Source organism: Rhinopithecus bieti, unplaced genomic scaffold (assembly GCF_001698545.2).
Source record: "Rhinopithecus bieti isolate Rb0 unplaced genomic scaffold, ASM169854v2 scaffold_63, whole genome shotgun sequence".
Classification (NCBI taxonomy): domain Eukaryota; kingdom Metazoa; phylum Chordata; class Mammalia; order Primates; family Cercopithecidae; genus Rhinopithecus; species Rhinopithecus bieti.
This window is the reverse complement of record NW_016802972.1, coordinates 45490-52146: the sequence shown is the minus strand read 5'-3', so window position 1 is coordinate 52146 and position 6657 is coordinate 45490. Positions and strand designations below refer to the sequence as shown.

Below are 6657 nucleotides of genomic sequence, written 5' to 3'. Positions count from 1 at the left end.
GGCTGGGCTACGGCGGCTGCGGAGGGACATCATTCACGAACGGGCGCCAGCCCAGGAGTCCACAGCTTAGGAAACTGACGGTTGCTCTTTCTGGCCTCTGCGCCGCTTCTGAGGCCCCGGCACCGGCCCGACCCTGTTGCACTGTAGCATTCTGCAGCTGGGCCGCAGGCGACGTGGGCCTCCACCAGTTGTGTTGGAGATGCGGTTCGTCTACAGAAGTTTTAGCTGTGTGACTTTGGGCAAGTCAGTGGCCCTCTCTGGGCCTTAGGTGCCTTTTTTGCTGTGAGGCCGGCGACTGTATTTTTAACCCTGATTTTATCCCTAGATCTACCCAACACATAGTAGGTTCTCAAAATATATTTATAAGTGAATGAATGCATCATGAGAAGAAATTGGACCAGATGAGGCCCTGTGAAACTGCTTGGGTTTTTGTTGTTGTTGTTCTCTTTTTTTTTTTTTTTCTCTCTCTCTTCTGAGTGTCCCTGTCCTGAACTAGAAATTATCCATCCTTCGGCCTTCTGCGAGACTGCAGGAACATTACTTTTGAAGGATGCTAAGGAATTCGAGGGATGAAAAAAATCAAAGGGATTGCAATGATGTCACAAAACAAGGAAACAAGACAGGAAGTTCTTGTGTGTTTTTGGGGAGGGAGAGTCCATGAAACTGGGGGGAGTCCAAAGAGGGAGTGTTTCTGTCCTTGAACTCACCTTTTCTTCTTTGCATTTCTCTTCTTCTCCTTCCCATCTAGCGCAGCATATTCATTTCAAAGCATAAATTTGCCAAAAAAAGCATCCTCTTTTTATCAGAAAATAAAATATACTGGTTTCTTAGCCTGGCATTCTTGGACCCGCACAGTTTGATCCCAACGACAACTCCTTACTTGAAACTTCAGATTCTCCCAAATCGTCACCTTCCTCATGGACTTAACCCTGGAAGGCCCTTCTACCCCACTTCGCCTTGTCTCACACTAACACAATCTCTCTCAGACTGAGAAAAACTTGGACACTTCTTTTCTTTTTTTTAAATTTCGGGTTTCAAAATACAAATGGCCTAGTCACAACATTTCTGTAACGTTGTCTTAATTCAGGTACTGGTTTGAATAGTGGACAAAAATAAAACAAGGTTTGAAGACTAAGTACTCTTTAAAAACATATTTATTTAAATAGAGATAGGGCCTCCCTATTTTCCCCAGGCTGCTGTCAAACTCCTGGCCTCAAAAGTGATCCTCGGGCTGGGCATGGTGGCTCACACCTGTAATTCCAGCACTTTGGGAGGCCGAGGCAGGTGGATCACTTGAGGTCGGGAGTTCAAGACCAGCCTGGCCAACATGGTGAAACCCCATCTCTACTAAAAATAAATACAAAAATTAGCTGGGCATGGGGTTGGTGTGCCCATAATCCCAGCTACCTGGGAGGCCGAGGCAAGAAAATTGCTTGATTTTGTCATTAAGTCCATGTTATCTTTTTTTTTACCAATGGTTTGCCAGTTTCTTCTACAAATATCTGTTGCTACCTATTATGTGCTCATTGGGATAGTGAGCAAAAACAAACATGGGTCTTGGTCTTCTGGAACTTATATTAGGGAAGGATATTGATCAAATCATACAAATAAATGCAAAGTTGGAACTATTTCAATTGCTGTAGGGGGGTACATGCTATTTAATATGAGGGCTTTTAGAAGGAGAATTGAACTAATCAATGGAATCAAGGGAAACTTCTTTTTTTTTTTTTGAGACAGAGTCTCCCTCTGTCACCCAGGCTGGAGTGCAGTGGCGCAGTCTTGGCTTACTGCAACCTCCGCCTCCCGGGTTCAAGTGATTCACTTGCCTCACCCTCCTGAGTAGCTGGGATTACAAGCCTGCACCACCACACCCAGCTAATTTTTGTATTTTTAGTAGAGACAGGGTTTTGCCATGTTGGCCAGGCTGGTCTTGAACTCCCAGCCTCAACTCATCTGCCCACCTCGCCTCCCAAAGTGCTGGAATTACAGGCATGAGCCACTATGCCCAGCCAAGGGAAACTTTTAACAAAGATTTCAGATGGGGTCTCTGTGTTGCCCAGGCCTCCCGCCTCCGTTTCCCAAAATGCTAGGATTATAGTTAAGCCACTGAGGCCAGTTGGGAAACATTTTTTTTGAGGAAGCGTATATTTAGCTGATATCTAGAGTAACAGTTAACTTGATTATGATGGGAAAATAATTTTCTGGAAAGAAGGAGCAGCCTGTCCTGAGTGGGGAGGGAGCATGGTACCTAACATCCAACAAAGGCCAGTGTGGCAGAAGTCTAGAGCACGAGGGGCCATGGGGAAAGGGCTGCTAGGGAGTTAGGGGCCAAACTGCAGGACATTGTAGGCCAAGCTCTTCTTCATCCTTAGGGTTAAGATTTATTTTTTATTCTATCTATCTATCTATCTATCTATCTATCTATCTAAGAATGAATGAGACAGGGTCTTCCTCTGTCACCCAGGCTGGAGTGCAGTGGTACAATAGCAGCTCCACCGCAGCCTCAAACTCCTGGGCTCAAGTGATCCTCTTGCCTCAGCCTCCCAAGTAGCTGGGACTACAGGCATGCACCACCATGCCTGGCTAACTTTTAAAATTTTCTGTAGAGATGGGATCTCACTGTGTTGCCCAGGCTGGTCTCGAACTCCTGGCCTCAAGCGATCCTCCTACCTTGGCCTCCTAAAGCTCTTGAGATTAAAGAATATACTGGTATATATTGGAGGGCATTGTAGAGAGGTAGTTGAATAAATTAAATTTTTTTTTAAAAGACAGGTTCTCTGTCACCCAGAGAGTGCAGTGGTGCGATCACACTACAGTCTCACTACAGCCTCAGCTTCCAGGGTTCAAGCGATCCGCCTCAGCCTCCAGAGTAGCTGGCACCACAGGTGTGTGCCACCATGGCTCGCTAATTTTTGTATTTTATTTTTGTAGAGACAGGGTTTTTCTATGCTGCCTAGGCTGGTCTCAGACTCCTGGACTCAAGTGATCCGCCCACCTCAGCTTCCGAAAGTGCTGGGCTTATAGGCATGAGCCACCGTGCTTGGCAGAAATTTAATGTTTAATTCTTATTTTCCATTTAGCTTATAACACTGTCAATACATTATCTTTTCAAAATAATTTTGAGTTTCCTGGTACAGTGAAAGATAGAAGGGCTACAAGCATTGTGTTATATTTGCAAGGTTAGCTTCTGTGAGTGGATAGGACTCTGGGGCAAACATCTTTGAATGAATTCCATCAGAGGGCCTTACTGTGAGGAAGGTTCTGTCCAGGATTGTAGCTGTGAGATCTTGGGCAAGTTACATATCTCTCTGTCTTTCAGTTTCTTCTTCTGAAAGATGAAATGGAAATGGTAAAATGGAAATAATACTAGTACCTACCACACAAAGTTGGAATGAGAATTAAGAGTCATGTCATGGCCAGGTGCAGTGGCTCATACCTGTAATCTCAGCACCTTGGGAGGCCAAGGTGGTCGGATCACAAGGTCAAGAGATCAAGACCATCTTGGCCAACATGGTGAAACCCCATCTCTACTAAAAGTACAAAAAATTAGCCGGGCGTGGTGGTGGGCGCCTGTAGTTCCAGCTACTCGGGAGGCTGAGGCAGGAGAATTGCTTGAACCTGGGAGGCGGAGGTTGCAATGAGCCGAGATTGCACCACTGCACTGCAGCCTGGGCAACAGAACAAGACTCTGTCGCAAAAAAAAAAAAAAAAAAAAAAAAAAAAAAAAGGTCATGTCGTATGTGCAAAACTCTTAAAGTATTTAGCACATAGTACATACTGTTTAAGTGTTGGTTCTTATTTGGAGATAATGTCAAGTGTTCAAATGTGAGGCCCTTGGCTCCATGTGAGGCAGGTGGCCTTCATGACTAGTGTCACTATATAATTTATTGTGCAAACCAGGACTTTTGAGAGGGTCATTAAAGGAAGCACTGGTAATAATTGTGTTGGGAAAACAGATCTGCAGTGGAGCTGTTTCGGGCAAACGGGAATATACGGTCACATTATTTATGAACCCACCGCAGCTCTACTGATCACTGTTGTCCACCTTGACCTCTCCCTACTCAGAGACCATGACAGCCCTGTTTGTTGTAGCATTTTACTTAGCCCTTAGCCTATGCTGTCTGGAGCCAGTTTGCATTTGCTTTTGTTAGGTACCGATGTCCTGTCTTCCCAAGTGGACTGTAAGTGCCTGAGGGCAAGGACCCCATCATACACTTCCCTGTGACCCGAGTGTGCAGATAGGTGGCTTGACAAAGAGATGAGTGATAGTTTCCCTTTCTCTGGGGCTGAAAGCCACCGTCACTACTTGAGACCATTATTACAACAGTTAGTACTGTTACTACTTGAGACCTTCACTACGATAGTTACTACCGTTACTACTTGAGACCTTCACTATGACAGTTACGACAGTTACTACTGTACTACTGTTACTACTTGAGACCATCATTATGACAGTTACTATTGTTACTATTTGAGACTGTCATTACAGCAGTTACTGCCATTACTCCTTGAGACCCTCATTACAAGACTGAATGAAGGGATGAAGGTAGAAAATGAAAACTTAAAGAAAAAGAAACTGTTTTAAAGGAAGGGTCCAGGGGAAGAAGAAGAGAGCTCCCTGCTTCTAGTTAGCAAAGGCAGCCCTTGAGCTTCCACAGCCCTTCGTATTTACTGGGTAGCAAGAGCAGGGAGGAGGAGGTAATAATCAGTTGGCTGCTTAACTGATAACAGGTTCATATTATTATTAACAGGCTTCAGATGTACCTAATTTGCAAGAAACACTGTGCTTGGGGCATGACTGCCCTCAGGGTTCCTTCTGGGTGGCAGATGCAGTTTGTCAGTTTGCCAACATTCTGCATTTATAAGAAACAGTTTGTTGTTTACTCATTGAGTTGATCATGACCCTCATTTTTTCGGCCTGTAACATTTCTCTACCTCATGAGGTCTCTTGAGGGCCTGCGCCTAAATCCTGTCATTTGACAGTGCAGTTGTCTCTTGTTATAGTTGGGGAATTGGTTCCCGGACCCTAGAATATACCAAAACCTGCACACACTCATCTTGCAGTTGGCTCTGCATATATGTGGCTTTTGCATCCCTCCGTTACTGTATTTGCTTTTTTTATTTTTAAGACAGAGTTTCGCTCTTGTTGCCCAGGCTGGTGAGCAGTGGCAAAATCTCGGCTCACTGCAACCTCCGCCTCCTGAGTTCAAGCGATTCTCCTACCTCAGCCTCCCAAGTAGCTGGGATTATGGGCATGTACCACCATGCCTGGCTAATTTTTGTATTTTTAGTACAGACCGAGTTTTGCCACGTTGGTCAGGCTGGTCTCAAACTCCTGACCTCACATGATCCACTCGCCTTGGCCTCCCAAAGTCCTGAGATTATAGGCGTGAGCCACTGCATCTGGCCTGCTGTATTTTCTTTCTTTCCTTTTCCTTTTGTTATTTAACTGAGTAAGAAAAAATGTTGGTATCCTTTCTTTTCTTGCTCTGTTCTCCCCTCCCTTCCTCCCTTCTTTTCCTTTCCTCCCTCCCTCCCTTCCTTCCTTTCCCCCTCCCTTCCTTCTTCCTTTCCTTCCTCCCTCCCTCTCTTCCTTCCTCCCTCCCTTCCTCCCTTCCTCCCTTCTTCCTTTCCTCTTTCTGGAGATAGAGTTTCACTCTGTCACCCAGGCTGGGTGCAGGGGTGTGATCATGGCTCACTGCAGCCTTGACCTCCTGGGCTCAAGTGATCCTACCATCTCACCTCCTGAGTAGCTGGAATTACAGGTGCATGCTACCACTTCCAGCCATTACTATATTTTTGATCTGTATTTGGTTGAAAGAAATCTACATTATAAGTGGACCTGTCCAGTTCAAACCCGTGTTTTCAAAGATCACTGGTATATCAAGCACGGGGCAGAATACTCCAAGCTCTCAGCCCCTTGACTTTCCCCTAGTTGATTTCCCCTCTTCCAATCCTGCCTCCTGCAGTCACTCTCCACACAGCTTCCAACTCCCTGGTTTACAACCTCTCAGTGGGCTGGGCACAGTGGCTCATGCCTGTAATCCCCGCACTTTAGAGGCCAAGGTGAGTGGATCACTTGAGGTCAGGAGTTTGAGTCCAGCCTGGCCAACATGGTGAAACCCCATCTCTACTGAAAATAGAAAAATTAGCCAGGTGTGGTGGCGCTAGCCTGTAATCCCAGCTACTTGGGAGGCTGAGGCAGGAGAATCACTTGAACCTGGGGGACAGAGGTTGCAGTGAGCCAAATTGTCCCATTGCACTCCAGCCTGGGTGACAGAACTAGACTCTGTCTCAAAACAACAACAAAACACCTTACAGTGGCTTCTCATTACTTTTATGGAAGGGGATTGCAACATTCTCCTCCAAACCCTTCAATGGCTTTTCTTCATACTTGAAGAGAAAAGCCGAACTTTTTGTCAGAGCAAACAAAGCTCTGCAGATCTGTCCCTGCCCCATCTCTCAAACCTCACCCCTGCCACTCATTCTGTCGCTTCCCCTAACGATCCTAAGATCCAGGAGCACGAATCTATTTCCAGGGCTTTGTATCAGTGCCTGGTACAAGGTAGGGTCCAAATACCTATTTGTGGAAAGAATAAATTTTATTTTATTTTATTTTATTTTATTTTATTTTATTTTATTTTTTTGAGATGGAGT

At 45.4% G+C, this 6657-nt stretch overlaps 1 protein-coding gene across 1 annotated transcript in view; it reads left to right on the top strand.

The window, feature by feature from the left end:
* Positions 1-4157: 4157 nt before the first annotated feature.
* The window catches only part of AHSP (alpha hemoglobin stabilizing protein), an 18384-nt gene continuing 15884 nt past the window's right edge, over positions 4158-6657 (top strand). Inside the window, exon 1 of the mRNA XM_017868047.1 lies at positions 4158-4181. The gene's annotated coding sequence lies outside the window, so the exon portion shown is untranslated. The remainder of the gene's footprint in view (positions 4182-6657) is intronic.